Below are 16617 nucleotides of genomic sequence, written 5' to 3'. Positions count from 1 at the left end.
GACAAAACAAATGTTTCATTTTGTTTGCTGGCATGAATTGGGTGCTAATTGCAAGCTAGAGATTTATATTTTAAAATCCACATACATGCACTTGCATCTTCTTTTATAAATGATTTAAAGAGGGGTAAGAAGAGCTATTCAGAACCTGTTTCGGTTTGGGAAGATAAAAGATTGAATAGCAAATTATTTAGGCAGAATTCCACCCCACTCCTTGCCAATGCACAAAGTATTTTAAGCACTTTTACCCTTCATAAATCCTTACAGTATACCTGCCAAAGTGATAGAAAGTACAAGCCATCTTGTTTTTTATGAAAAAAATGTGGGAAAAATAAGAGATGGAGGAGAATAAACAGTCATCGACTTTGGATCAGCTGCAAACCGGATGGTATTCTCAAACTTTTCTGTGCATAAGTGTTATGGAGAGTTTGAAATATCCCCACACCCTGGACACATCCAAAACCAATAAATAACAATCTCAGTTATTCGAAGCTTTGCTGATAATTTCCATGGGTGGTAACCAAGTTTGAGATTAAAGTAACGAGGCAAAGTTCTGTGAACTTTTCAGGTGATCCTCTCTCTCAAACAGAGAAACCTGCAATCTGCTTTTTCACAGCCGTCCTGTGTTTTAGCAATTGCAAAATATTCCCAGACTATCTCTAGGAGTCCCTAGGACTCTGCTCACATCACCTCCTGCAGCAAGTTGACGGAAGGCCACTATACATGGTGACTTTTCTCTCATGCATTCACTCTCACCTCCTAGAGCTTTCTTTTGGACCCAAGAACTGTGTCTTTTACTTCCAAGTTATTCTATATATCCTGTATTAGGTATGCATTAGTACCCACTTTTTATTCATAAGACAGTGGATAGGTGAATTAATAAATCAATAAAAATATTCACCTGATTTGTTATCAATTTATTTCAATTTAATAAATATTTGTTAAGTGCCTCCTACGGACGTGGCCCCTAGTGTAGGCTATGGGGATATAATTCTAAGCAAGAGCTATCTCCTGCAAATCTATGGTGCCTCAAAGTTTTCCCCAAGGACCACTCCATGCCCCGGCCCCTCATCTCTCCAGTAACAGGCATGTTAATTTCACATTCTTTCTTCTGTTTTTCTAACATTCCCTGGTTTCATCCCTGACTTCCCCCCATTGAAGGCTTTGGATCTGGAGAATAAAAGTGCGTTTAAAATTGAACCGGCTCCGGCGAACACGGTGCTGAAAGGGCTGCTTATTTTTAGCACATATGTTTTACACTAGTGCTACTTTTAGGAGTCTCTCTCCAACTGGGCTGGCTTCTGAGAGGGGAGTACTTATTCAGAGAGGAATAAAACTTAATATAAACATTCCTCCATCCAGAAAAAAAAAAAAAAAGTTAACTGACACTGGGGGCAAAAGCCTGGTCTCCAACTGTCTATAAAACTGGCTGTTCCAATATGTGAACTCACAGAATCCCTCCCCCAACCGGGAGTTAATTTGGAGTTTGAGTTGAAAACATGTTCAAAGTTTTGCCCTAAATCAGTCAGCCAACAGGTATTTCTGTGCCTGTCCTTCGAGCCGTGTGCTGTACACTTAAATTTTATTTCTTGGGAGCCAAAAAAAAAAGATGAAATCTACAGAACCGATTCATAGGTCACAACAAAATGCACAGGTTGGTGCTCAGTTTCTTCCTGGCTCCTTATCTTTCTTGAGATTCTCTTTCCTTAACAGAACTTTGCCATGATTCTGCAGGTGTTTTCTTTGGCAATAGAGAGATGATTATCTGATACGATACATTAAAGTGGGATTCTAATTTAGTAAAAATGTTTTCAAAAGATCTTGACACAGATTTGCTATGTGAAGCCCAAGTGAAAGTCAAAGATTCACCTAATCACGGCTTTGAAGATAATGCCTCTGTCTGAAATCCAGGAAGATTGTTTATGAGCTGACCTAAGTGCCTGCGTAGATTTCCAAAGAGCGAAATGCCACCACTTCTAAAATGCAGGCTTCAGAATCCTGTTAGCAAAGGTTTGTGTTTTATTTTGCCTTATCATCCATAATGATACCGTGGTAGCATGGGTTATCTATGTTGTTATTACACCTCTTCAAGCCTGTCTTAAAACCGCCCCATCGAGGAAGTTCCAGGTTAGGGAAACGTCTTCTTTCTTAAGACATTGTCGAGATCTGTGAACTGTGAGTAACGGCTCGTTCTTCTCCATGTGTACCTTGATTTTTTGACACAGGCTGCAATCCTACCTAAACTGCAGCCCGATCTCTGAAAGCAGCTTTGCTCAATTGCAACCTGACTAGGAAAGGCTTTGAGAATTTGTTCGTTTAAACTTCTGCAGGATAAAAGGGGTGGAGGGTGGTCTATAATAGGATGAAGTGGTATGTAATAGGTATTTAACTTAGAAGAAAATCTACCAGTTGAAACTGTAACTAGATTATTTCAAAAATAATGATATGACTTGAAGATTAAATGACCAGTGTTGACCTTCAACAATATCTATATAAAAACACAGCGTGTGTACAATGTATAATATGTCATTACGGTTCATAATAGTTTCAATTTCCACAAATTCTGCTTGAAGAACTCCAGAATGTCTGGTGTTAACTTATACACCACAGAGCGCTCTTTGAATGAATATATAAACTGTATAACAAGTGCCGACAAGTGCAGGGATTTCAAAAATAGTAAGGGTATCTTTAACAATTTTGCTTCATAATGACTGTCTTGGAATAATTTTTATTTACCTAAAAATGATGTAAGACTATGTCAAAATTTAGGCATAGTGTTTCTTAAACACATAGTTTGTATCAATGCTTGTAAGCTGTAACTAGGAATGATATGTGGCATTATATTTTACTCTTGTTAATGTTCACCCTTAACTTCTTGAAATGTAAGCTGTGCCCACATGAAAGAAAAAAAAATCAGTTTTTCTGAGAAGACATGGTAACAGAATCACTATAACACAAAAAGACCTACAGGATGGTATTTGGATCGTTAATTTTAATGTAAATGAAAACTTCTCTTTCTGCATTAAGAATGCATATTCTTGATATAAGAAATAGAAAATATTCTAGCACATACCTAACACTGCTAAAATATATATAGTCTTTTCCCCTAAAACACTACCTATATTTCATACTACATATATTAGTTTTTAACTATTGAGTCAAACATAGTTTAAAATACTATAATATTCCCAAATTACAAAGAAAATAATTTTAAACATATCTCTGAGAGAAGCAAACAAAGCAATATTTTTCTTACTTTCTTTAAAATATCTCCAGGAATTTATACTTTTGAGAACTCATTGACTCCTGGATTTTTAAAAACTAATATAAACATTTTGAAAGCTACGAAAATATGCTAAGCCTGAATGCATGTTATATTTACATTTCTTTTTTATAGTTTTGAATGATTATTCACTCCATGGGCAATATAAATTTAGGAGTCTCATACATGCTACAGGAAAAGTGATTTTTAAATTTATTCTATTTTTTAAAATTAACTGAATTTTTACAAATTGACAAATAATTGTGTGTATGCATGGAGTATATAGTGATGTTTTGAAACATATAATGCATAGTGAGCAGATCAGAGTAATTAGCATATGCATCATCATTTATCATTTCTTTGTTTTGGGAATATTCAATTTCTTCCTTCCAGCTATTTAAAACTATATAATATGTTACTGTTACCTATAGTCATCCTGCAGTACTAGAGATCACTAAAACTTATTTCTCCTATCTGGCTGTAATTTTATATCCTTAAAAGCAGAAGATATGAAATATCTTCTATATGTATCTAATCTAGAGTTAATGTAATTTATGTAATCGAGCAATTCTGTGGGTTTAGCTCCCAAAGCCAGATTTTAAACTCTGATTTTCCCAAGCCCCCAAATCCTACCTTCGACTCAGCTGCAAATATGCCCCAAGAAAACAAGGCTGTGAGAGTGAGCTAAAAAGTCAAAGGAAAGTTCTTTAGAGCCATTTAGCAATCTTAAAGATGAACAATGGAACATAAGTACCTGTATTTATTGTTCTCCAGTAAAAGAATGTTAGAAAGTAAAAGTGGAGTGGTAATTTTGAATAATGACCAATTTAATTAAAATTTAAATCTTTGGTATTTGAGAATTTTTTTTCTCTTAAATCTAAAAAAGTTTCCTGACACAAAACCTATTTGTGTCAAAGTGACACTTAAGTTATTGTTTTGAAATGGTGCAGAAGGGAGAGAAACTGCTGTAGAAAGGGGTTGATACAAAATACAGCCATCACTTTCCAACCAAAAGAAAGCAATGATTAAACCTGTAATGTCAGCAATTACAGTGTTTCCAAACAATATTTAAAATTGAGACGGGTCTCTCAGGTTTGAAACTGTGTGTGTGACTTTGGGACTAAATAGTCTAGTTTCCCACTCTTCGTGTGTAAATAGACACAAACAGGTACACAAAATCAGAGCCTGGGACAGAGAAGGCAACCCCCCAGTGGAGACTACTGAACTGGCCCCTCATGCATACAGCATGCCACCAGTATTGCCCAGCAACACTGTTTGTAGAAAATCAGAAAGGTAGCCCGGGCCTGGCATTGATGCTGGGGTGTCTGAGATGAGTCGAAGGAACAGCTATTCTTTTTTCCTTTATTATGTTTCTTCCATTTCCAAGTGGATGAAGCTCTAACTCAACCTTTCATTTGTTTCAAGAGGGAGGTATCAGAACCACAACAAATGGAATGAAACCTACCACTACCACCTGCCTGGCATGAAGAAATAATTTACAATTCATGGGGAATTTCCTGTGTTTCATTTTGTCTGAAGAACTGTAACCTGACTTGAATGAACTAAGTGACTAATTGTTGTATTATTTTTCTTGTAGAGATTTGAGTGTTTTATTACTTTCTCCAGTTTACTCCAATAGTGAATTAAGTTCCCTCTACCATCTGAAATGTTACAGTTCGATAAAATAGGTAAATTAATAAAGTCTAAAGTGCTTCCAAGCTGGGCAGAGACCTTTCTGTGCGCTGTGCTTTTATTGCTCTTCCCAGCTGATATTTATAACTGGGCCATATGTGGTTATAAAGATTTATTATGAGCCTGTGGAATAAGTTCTGTTAATGTGTACAGTAAATGTCCAAGTTTTGACTCTGTAAGCCTTGGAGATTTCTAATAAGATGAAGCCATTTTGATCATGAGCCAAGCAGTGTGCACTTGGAGCCAGGCCTCGTATTGACAAAGGGCTTAGCTATGTGCTGTAGACTCTACCATCTCTCTGTGTGGGTTTGCTAAAAATGTTTGCAAAGCTCAGGTAGGTATTTTTCTTCCTCATCACCATCCTCATCTGAGAGGAGTTGAAGTCGGAGAATCTACTGACTAAAAGTTGAAATGGAAAATTTTTAAGACTACAAATAAAGATCAGACTAAAGGCAGGGCAGAGCTGCCCTGGGAGTACAGTGAATGGGGCATCTGTGTCGAACTCGGGCGCCGGCCACCTCGTCCAGCCACTGAACAGTTACTCTGAGTGCATCAGGAGAGAGAAAATTACAGGCACAGCTGGCAAGAATCCACTCCCCATCCATGGCCAGCGCAAAGAAGACAAGACACTGTCTCTTCACTTTTATACACTTACTTCATTTTGTGAAACTTCTCCTGCCCTTACTATATGTGCACATTGTTGAAGTGAATACCTGCCAGTTTTAGAAGAGAAAGGGTTAGTCTGTTCTTGGCTGCTACATCAAAATACCATAACCTCGGGGCTAATAAACAATGAAAATGTATTTATCATAGTTCTGGAGGCTGGGAAGTCCAAGATTCAGAGGCCGGCAGGTCCAGTGTCTGGTGTGGGCCCGATTCCCGCTTCATAGATTGCATCTTTTTGCTATGTTCTCATATGGTAGAAACAACAAATGAGTTCTCCGGGGTCTCTTTCGTGAGGGTACTAATCCCATTCATGAGGCCCCACCGTCATGACCGAATCACCTCCCAAAAGCCCACCTCCTAATACCATCACCTTGGGGCTGAAGATTTTAACGTATGAATTTTGTGGGAGCATAAAAATTTTGTGGGGGCATAAAAATTGTTTTATTTAGAGCCCATAGCAGTCTCTCAATAAAACAATAGAGTAGGACAGTGTCAAAAGCTTTGTAATGTGTTTCTCAACCTTGAGGGCATTACAATCACTTGGGAACTCTTTAAAAATACTAAATATACACAGTTTATCTCCCCTTCCCTTTCCTTGAGTACTGCCTGGGTATGGTTTTGTTTTTGTTTTGGAAGTTCCTCAAGAGCTTCTAATCTGCAAAACCCCTGGTCTAAGACCCTCTTCTAGCTCTGACCCAAGAGTTAGACAGTGGCCAAAACGTGACTTTTCATGGATGTCATATGAGGGAAAACCCAGGGCCAGACCTTGTCATGAGGTTCCTGCATAGCACATTTCCCCTTTTCTGCATCCCCTTCTCAGGTGCTCATAACTCCCAGAAGTTCTAGAGCCTTCTCCCATGAAGGGCAGGTCGACCTGAATAATAATCTACAGACTGAACTTTTTTCCTCCAGCAGGTCTGTGAGGTACCATATTAGATTGGTCCTAATTAATTAATCCAAAAGTATTTCTATTTTTAAAAAATTAAGGTTTTTTTTGTTTTGTTTTTTGTTTTTTGTTTGTTTGTTTTTTTGAGACCGAGTACACAGGCTGGAATTCAGTGGTATGATCATGACTCACTAAAATCTCCACCTTCCAGGCTCAGGTGACCCTCCCACCTCAGCCTACTGAGTAACTGGGACTACAGGCATGTGCCACCACATGCCTGGCTAATTTTTGTATTTTTTGTAGAGATAGGATTTCGCTATGTTGCTCAGGCTGGTCTTGAACTCCTGGGCTCAAGCAATCTGCCTGTTTCAACCTCCTGAAGTGCTGGGATTACAGGCATGAGCCACAGTGCTCAGCCCAAAACCATTCCTATATGATAATTTAATATATGAGTCTACTGTCATTAACATTAAATAATTTTCTATCTACCCAAAGTGAGTAATTCATATGGAATTTCAGATATTCAATAATCCTAGACTGATTGACACCAGATAAATTCTAATAATCTTTCTGGCTATAGCTTTTCATCAGTTGTCAAATGATTATCCATCCTTCGAATAGGACATTCAGGGAGGATCCTAGCCATAGTTGGACAGTCTGATATTTCCTGTAAATTTTCCTTCCAAAATATGTCTGAGATCCATCCATCCTCCCCATCTCCACTGCCATCACCCTTGTCCAGGTCCATGTCCTCTCTAGAACAAATTATCTCAAGGTTCTACTACATGCTCCTCCAGATCCAGGCTCCATGTCAGGTTTGTTGCCAGCTTACATTGGCCGCCACTTACAGCCTTTCAATGACTTTCCATTGCCTTGAAAATAAAATCCAAACTCTTTGCCATGCCACAGGCATTGTCAGATCTTCTCAACCCCATTTGAGACTGCTCCCTGGTCTCATGCATGTGTCCATTCTTCTCTCATCTTCCTGATCAGCCCAAGCGTTCTTTCACTGGAGCCTCTGACCACACTGTTACTTCTGCTGAGCGCACTTTCTACCTGTGTTTTAGCCTTCACATCTCTGATTAATTGCAACCTCTTCAAACAGTCCTCTGTAGCTACTCTGCCTAATGCAATTCACCCCTTTACCATCTCTATCTCAGCCTGTGATTTGCTTCTTCATAACACTTCCATCATTCTAGGCAATCATTTTATTCATTTTCTCTATTTGGCTGTTCTCTGCTTGTTTCCTCCATTGGGCTGGAAGTCCCTTGACTTCAGGTACCAAGGCCTTCACCGTTTTATTCACAGTGTCTAAAACATGACTGGCATGTAGATGGCACTCAAACAAAATTGTTAAATGATGGAAGAAAAAAAAATCGTTTCTCCTGGCCTTTAACTTGGCAGGCTTTATCTGCTCTTCAGAGTCACTGAGATGAGAACCAGGTGCAAACTCTGCTTACCTTCTCCTCCAGGCAACACAGAGGCATTCTTAACTCTTAACGTGTAGACTTTGGAACTAGGTACAGAACTCCAGAGGGGATGATAACACCAGCAAATGTTTAGCTGAGAAAATTTAGCCGTACATGCCACACACTGTGCTACACATTGAGCTCTTTGGTCTTCATCAACACTGAATTAGGAGCTATGATTATCCCCATTCTCTAGATTAGTAAGCTGGGTATCACCAAGCAGAAGTACTTACCCCAAAGTCACATGGCTTGTATGTGTTGGAAGCAAGGTTTGTGACAGATCTTCCATGTCAAAACATTATTTTATACTACTTAGGAGAGAATATAGTTTTATGAATATACTGCTCAAAATTGGCTGAGATGGCAATACTAGTTTTTAATTGGTGGCTGTGACATTTTGAGGGCTTATATTAAAAATGCGAGCTACTTCAGAATGTCCGTCCTGCAGTTGTACAATCACGTATTTTTAAACCAAAGTAAATGATTTTACATTTATTTCCTTCTAACTGCACCATGTTTATTTCAGTGTCTCTTTCCTCAAGTCCTTTTGCATATCAGTGGATGTTTAGAGTGAAAGGGGCAGGGCTTTCAGAGCAAGACAGGCCTAGGTTCATGTCCCAGCATCACAAGTTAGGGATGTGTGATCTGGAACAGGTGACTTAACTCTTCTGAACTTTGGTTTCCTCCTTAGTAAAGGGAGAGTACCAGTGCGTGGCTTTGTGGGAGTCTAAGAGGGTGGAAGTGTGAAGCCCATTGCCATGTACCCGCATGCAGGGCCTGCACCAGCTCAGTTTCACATTCCTTGCCCCATGCGCTAACTAGCTGTCTCTGCTGTGTTATCTGAGATTTGTATACTCTTGATTCTTATTCTGTAGGGTTTTCTTGAGTCATCCATCAAGTACTGCTCCCAGAGGTAAAAGGCTTTTCTGAAAGCTATCTCTTACCTTATAGAATTTCCTTTATCCCAGCAATTGACTTACACATATTTGGGATTGTAATTGTCTGGATTTGTAAGGAATATGAGTAACATTGCCTTCTGCAGCTTGGATTTTTTCTTTTGGTGGTGTTAATAGCATCACACTCTGTCTTAAGCCTCTTGGACATCTGAATAAATGTTGGCATGAAACCTGGTAAAATGAAGCATGAAGATAAATGTGTTTATAGAGGTGAAGAAGACATTCAGAGCTGGGAGAAGTGAAAGTCTATGAATTCTCATTCCATGCCCAAAAGTGACCTCATTCCCAGAACAGTCAGCTGCCCTGCTCGTCATGACTTTAAGAATCATGAAAGTGTCTCATATGGGAAAGCTCCAAAGACTGCCCAGTATTTCTAAACTTTAATGGGACGTAATTATTACCCATGGATAAGGTCATAAATACTTTATAAGTCTATCTCATTTGTACTGAATAATTTATCTGATTATAGTTACTGTCACCTAGCTGAAGTCAGGATAGGTCAACTTTGATGAAAAGAAAAAGTTATCCCAGGAGTAAGGCAATCAGTGAAAAAAAAAAGCATGGAAAAAAAGTCCAAACATAGAAAACCAGGACAAATCTGATTGGAGGATGGCACAGAGGGGCTTTCAGAGCACCCAGCAATGAAGAACCATGGTAGGAAGAAGTTAGAAAGAGAGGGACAGAAGTATAGGCTGTATGTATGGGGAGCCTTTAGGCTAAGTACTTGTCTGGAAGGACTCAGGGAAGCATAAATTAATACAATCACTTTGGAAACCTTTCTGATGTCTACTTATGCTGATCATATGCATACTCTTTGACATAACAACTTCACTCCTGAGAATTGTGTATTTCTAGCAGAAATCTATACAAATGGTCACTAAAAGACATATACAAAAATGCTCCTAGCAGCACCACTTGTAATAGTTCTGTGTTAGTTTGTTAGGGCTGCCATAGTAAAGTACCATAGACTGGGAGGCTTAAACAACAGGCTAAAAGTCAAAGATCAAGGTGTCAGCAGCTTTGGGTCTGAAGGACACAGGCGCTAAGAGGGAACATCTCAGGTAAACAAGAAGAGGGGAAGGTACACCACATAAGGATTCTCTGACCAAGAAGATGAGAAGATGGAACAACTTGAAAGGATGGTTATTCTTTTGCCAACAAGAAGCAAGAGTAGCAATTAAAAACTCCAGGACAAACAAACACACAAAAACTAAATAAAAGTCATTCTCCAAATAGAAAGCAAATTAAAAAGTGGTATGATTTTAATCATAACTATGAACAAAACATGAAAATTAATTTTCATGTTAGCACAAAATAGAAGGTAAACACTAATGACTTTGATCATGTAGAATTAGAGTTAGAGCTGATAGAAATCCTTGGCAAAGGAGATGTGGAAAGCTGGAGGGAAGGACAGGAAATAGCCTTTTCTTGTGTGGGAGACATCTGTGTCAAGTTACTGATAAGAAATAAGGTATTAATAAAATTAAGGATAAAGGCATAGGAATGTTTTTAAAGGCTTTCATGGTAAACAGAAAGAAAAAAATACTAAAAGTACTATAATTATCGAGCATTGTGAGGAAGAAGCAAGGAGAAAGAAGGCATTGAGATATCTCTCATAGTGAAGAACCAATGGATTTTTGTCTACCTTTGTTAAAATTCAAGAATTTAATGAGTCATTTGTTAAACCACTGGAAGCTTGAGATTGGCCATGGTGGAAATATTTACATCACAGAAAGTGAAAAAATAAACAAATGAGAAAGCAACAATGTTAACTAAAAACAGTATTGAAAAGTGAGGTGGGGCAGGGAGGAGTTAGCAGAAGGAGACTGCCTGTTCTTTTGTTGCTGAGTATGTATTTTTCTATACATACATAACTGTTTATTATGTACTATTTATTTCTATTATGTATGTCATATTTATTATATTTATTATGCTCACATATATTTAAAACAAATACTTTAAAACATCACAAATGACGTCTAAAATTGTTAATAAATATTTTTGAGAGCCTACACCCTGTGTGCCATCATGGTAGACAAACATGCTAAATACTTTCTCTTTCAGAGCCTACTTGACCAGTGGTGAATAAGACAGGTCATTGACCAATCACACCGTAGTGTTATGGAGGAATGTGAGCAGTAGGAGAGGCATCCATTGCAGGCATTGGAAATGAAGTGGGACTCCAGGGTAAGGCATCAGAGTTCATGACAAATGGGTATTCGGGAGGCAACAGAAGTCTCTGTGAGTTGAGGGTGGGTGGGAGGAAGGGACATTATTCCAGCAAAATGAAGCATGTGCAAAGGTCTGGATAAAAGAATTGGAGTGGCGACCAGATCAGGAAGATAATAGTGTAAAGTGCTAGGGTAAGGTTGAGGCATCAGATCTTCAAGGAAAACAGGAGCTCCAGATGTTTTAGGGCACTTGATGGGACAGATTGTCATAGAGAAAGACTCTGCCAAGTTATTTACACTCCTACATGCTGTGTCAGTGCTCATTTTTGAAAGTCATTTACTACCTCTGAAATTGGAATGCATTCTACAATTTTGGTCAGCCAGGCAGTAGTAAAGATACAATCATCATTCCTGAACATGCTCTGCAAAGTTGTAGAATAAATGTCTTTGGTTAGAAGAAAAATTGAAGACAAGAATGAAAGATTCTTTGAAGAAATGCTATCTCCCCAGTGTTCTCAGTGGCACAGGGGATGATACTGTGTGGAAAACAAACCAACCAACCACACGAGAACATTCACGTCTCTGAGTCAAAAAGTGATCCCGAAAAGCCAAACTCAGAAGGCAAACAGGTTTTCAAAAAGCATCAACCTATTTAATTAACTTATATTTACACTTACCCACACATCAAAAAGTGATATATGATAAAATCTATGTCTAAAAAATCTTTAAAAACTCACTAATTATAAAATAAAAATTCTAATAAGAAATAATTGTATCAAATTTAATTGCTAGCATTTTTCCTTTAGTGGCACATAAAATTATAATTCTTCTAATATTGATGGCATTTTATGAATGCCAATAAAATATGGTATATGTCTATATTCTCCTTTATAAAAATGGAATTATATTTATGTTTCTCATAACCTGAATAAATATATTTGGGCTCGAATCACATTAACAGCAGGTGTTGAAACAACAGCAAAAATGTACCAGCTAACTTCATTCCCAAGAACACTCAGTGGGAACACTTCATTCCCTGATTCTCCATGTTCTGTGTTGAGAGTTACTGCAAACCCTTCTCAGATGGTGGGAGTCAGAGGGAACTTGGCAAAGAGGCTGCCCCGTGCAATCCATTCCCCATTGGTTCCTGACAGTATGTATGGGAGAATGAAGGCTCTGTCCCACTTGAATGCTTTCTATTTGTGAAACAATCCTTGGTCTTTGTGTTCCTTTTACCTGATTCCCAAACTGAACAAACCCAAGCACCAACCATTCCCCTTGGATTTTTAGTCAACTGAAGGTTCAGAGAGCTGCTCCCTTAGGGAAGAGGCTGTGGACGTGACATTTGCACACGGAGCATATCAACTTGGAATAATTTCCCCCTCACATGGGGGCTACTCCCAAGGAGTTCATTCTAAACCCAAAGTACATTAGTTGCCTGTGGCACCTTAGAAAAATAAATGATCCTGGGGTCCCTGGCCTTGGAATGTCATTTCCTTTATGATATGTGTCCTTGAAAGACAAGGAGTGGCAGTAAGCAGAGTGGATATAAGCATGCAGCCTGGGCTTTAATTCCGTCTGCCCTCATCCCTTAAGGGGTATATGATTTAGAGGGCCCAACTTAACTTCTCAGAGCCTTAATTTCTCCATTTCAAACTAGAGTAAAGAATGCCTCTTTTGCAGGCTAACACTGAGGACTAAATGAGTCACGCACATAAGGCACACTCCACAGTTCTCTATGCAGAAAGTGACTCACAAATGTTTCCTGCTATTTAACACTGGAAGCAAGAAAGCAAAGAGTCTGAGCGTAATACCTGATCATGCACTCTTAGTGATGGAAAAGATCTTTAAAAAATTATCTAGTCCAATCTTCATTCTACAAACCAGGAAAGTGCAATGCTGGCCTAGGCAGGGACTTTCATAAGGACAAAAGAGAATTCAGTGGCCAAGCTGGGTTGAGCACAGCCCTCATGTCTTTTGGCTTAAAGCTTTCTGCATTTGCTTTGCAGAACTTCCTATAAGTAATAGAGCAACCACAGATGGAGTTTGACCAGCTGGATTTTTTTTTTTTTTTTAATATCACAGCCTGAGGAAGTGTGGCTCAATAATTTAATGTTTCTGATGTGGACCATTTCAGTCAAAGACAGTAAAAACAGAAAGCCTCAACTTTCTTCTTATTTTGAATCAGAATTTTAAATGTAAAGCTTAGGTGAAGGAAGGATGGGAATTTGAATTTAAAAGGCAAAAGAAAGAATACCAAAGAATTAGAAGATAAACATTTTGTCTTTCAAAGGAAAATAATTCTTCATTCTATTTTACAGCCAACCATAACTCGTAAGATGAATGACGCTTTCTGTTAGTGTCATGCTTTTCAAGTCACATAAAAACCTGGTTTTGCATGAGAGGCGCTGCTGTTGGCGGCTGTGTCTCATTCTGCAACACATTGTGTCCCAATTTTCACTGGCTTCCTCTGGAACTGAAGCTGGGTGCACAGGTTTATCAGCCATCTGACTCTGACATACTAAACTCCCGCCATCCCAGAGGGGGGCACCTCTCATCCCCACAACTCCCCAACCCAGACCACCGCCAGCACGGGCTGGATCATTTTGACCTTGGACAAGGTGGAGAGAATGCCACTTCCAAGAGTTCACTCACTTGTCTCCCATCTCCATAAATGTTACCACATCTAAATCATGCTTATACTTTTGTTTATTAGTTTTTACTTTAACTATATTTATTAGGTTCCTAAGTGGTAAGACCAGGACAAAGACAGGTTCATTATGCTAGTTAGATATTTTCCTAAAGTATGATAAAATAAATGAAAAGGAAAACAATACCTGTTTATCTGAGATAGAAGAAGTGTTTAAAAGTTGTTATGCCGCATTCTAGTTGTGCTAGGGGTTACAGGGATCTATACGTGCGTTTATGCTCATGGAACTGTACACCAAAAAGAAGTCAATTTTACTGTATGTTAATTACAAAAAGAAAGCTATTAAATCTTCCTCAAATCCTAGAAAAATATAAGTAAACATTGTTTCCCCCACAAACTCTTGTGAAGAGTTCATCTGGCTTTATTTCATGCAAGACTTAAAAAGGCTAATAGTACAAAACTGCAGATCAAACCATAGCAAGTTGTGGAATGAAGGGCAACATCTTCAAGTCGGCCAGGGAAGTACAGGGGATGAGTGCAGCTGCTGGGGGGCGGTGGGGGGTGGGGGGGTAATATGAGTCTGCAGGGTCCTGGGAGGCCACCGCCCAGGCCCCACTGGAGCAGTCCATGGGGAAGCTGCATTTCCTGTCCCTCGTGGCCACTGAGGTCTCCCTCCTGTTCTCTCCCTGTGATCTGCTGGCATTTCTTTTTGAAGGCTTTGGTTATGAAGTCTTGGTTTCAAAAACAGAAACAAAACAAAGCAAAAACAACTTGATAGCATTCAGCACAAAGTAAGGCTACTCCCCACTATGATGTTAAATTGGGAGTTTTTTTGTTTTGTTTTGTTTTGTTTTAGCTATAAAACCAGAGTTATATATCTGATGGACTCAGGAATAAAAAGGAGTCTGGATTAAGAAGAATAAAGAAAGATTACTGATGCGGAAAGACCCAGGCAGTCTCATTCTGTGCACATTATCTGACTGTCCCATTGGCAGGGCCAGATGTCTTCTCCTGGTTACTATTTTTGCATGTGTCTAGGAAACATTTGGGTGGCACTCAACTCACAAGACATCTACTTGAACCTTGTAGAAGATGCTGCTTCCCCTGGGTACTCACTTCTACATGCTGAAGAGGGATGGCTGCTATGGCCTGGTTCTCTGCCTGGAGGCTTATTTCTAGGCCATAAGGCAATAACAAACAGAAAGTTTATAGAGAAATATCACTTTTTTGTTTGTTTGTTTGTTTGTTTGTTTGTTTGAAATGGAGTTTCCCTCTTGTCGCCCAGGCTAGAGTGCAATGGAGTGATTGCGGCTCACTGCAACCTCCACCTCCCAGGTTCAAACGATTCTCCTGTCTCAGCCTCCCAAGTAGCTGTGATTACAGGCACCCACCATCATGCCCAGCTAATTTTTATATTTTTAAAAGAGACGGGGTTTTACCATGTTGGTCAGGTTGGTCTCCAACTCCTGACCTTAGGTGATCTACCTGCCTCGGCCTCCCGAAGTGTTGGGATTACAGGTGTGAGCCACCGCGCCCAGCCCTAGAAATACCACTCTTTAGTGTAGTCTACATTGTCTCCCAAAGCTCCCCAGAGGAACTCAGCTTCCACTACCCACAGTGCTTGTTGCCAGAACTTTGGTAGCTTTCTGCCCTATCTCACAGGATTCTCTCTCTCTGATCAGAAATGTCTGGCGTTATCTTTCAACTAAACTTCTTGCTCTTGAATCTGGGCCTCAGGTTGTGTGTCTGGAGCAACCCAGGCCTAACATAGCCATGCATATTATGCACTTACCCACAGAAATGCACACACATGCATATGCATGCACACATTCACTCATACATGCATCCTTGCACACATGCAGACACAGACACACAAGCACATATATGCTCTCCTGAACACAATATTCATGCTCTCTAATTCCCACGGGTCATGCTCCTGGCATTTGCTACAGAAAGAGTGGCACAAGCGCTGTGATCCCTCCCTCAAAATACTTGCATCTGGAATTTGGCCCCTTTTCTCCCTGCTTAAATGGTATAGTGCAGGTGATAACTACATAGAGAAACCTTTGTAGTTAGAAAGAGTCTAAATGTTGGTGTCTGTAAGCACAATATGTAAATGAGTTTGGTTTTTCCTTCCAAAATAACTGACTTTTCACTTTAAATATAACGTTAGCCTGCTTTGAATCCAGAATATTTACATCTTGCAGACTGCATCTTGCAGCCTCTGAATCAACTGACAGGGAGCATCCTTCCCCTGAGTGCAGGGCTGCTGAAAGGTGGGAGCAGAGATAAAACAGGAGATGGGAAGAAACAAAGAGAGTCAAGAGATTTCATAGAATGCTGCAAGAGACATTCCTTTTGATCTATTTGGACCTCTCCAAGGCAGGATCCAGAGAAAGAAGACTGGCAGGTTGGAGACCACACCCCCAGATTCGCTCTCCTTTGAACTGCGATAGCAGAACTGCCATTCCTAATCAGAAACATGACCAGGAACATTGGCTCGTACCTCCCAGCTGTACTTGCCTACTGCCATGATCAACCACATCAGAATTTTTAAAAGCTGTTGTGCTTTGCTTTGGCTTTTCCCTGTTTTAAACTGCTAAACATTTATTGAAGATTTACTACGTGCCAGGCAGTGGGATAAAGTCCTCTTAAGGGGGCCGATTCAAAGAATTCTCCCAAGGAGCTCTCCAGGAGAGCTGCTAAAATTGTTCAATTTATGGATGAGAAAGAAAGCAGATGCTTAAAAGGGTTAAGTAATTTGCTCAAAGCCAATAGGAAGTGTCTGGTGGAGACAAGATTTGAACCCAGGTCTTTCTGAGTGTAGCGCTTCAAATTTAAATTACAATTCCAGCTGCCCCTTGAAAA

The sequence above is a fragment of the Macaca mulatta genome, chromosome 10, assembly GCF_049350105.2.
Source record: "Macaca mulatta isolate MMU2019108-1 chromosome 10, T2T-MMU8v2.0, whole genome shotgun sequence".
NCBI classification, from domain to species: Eukaryota; Metazoa; Chordata; class Mammalia; order Primates; family Cercopithecidae; genus Macaca; species Macaca mulatta.
Note: the sequence above shows the minus strand (reverse complement) of the source record.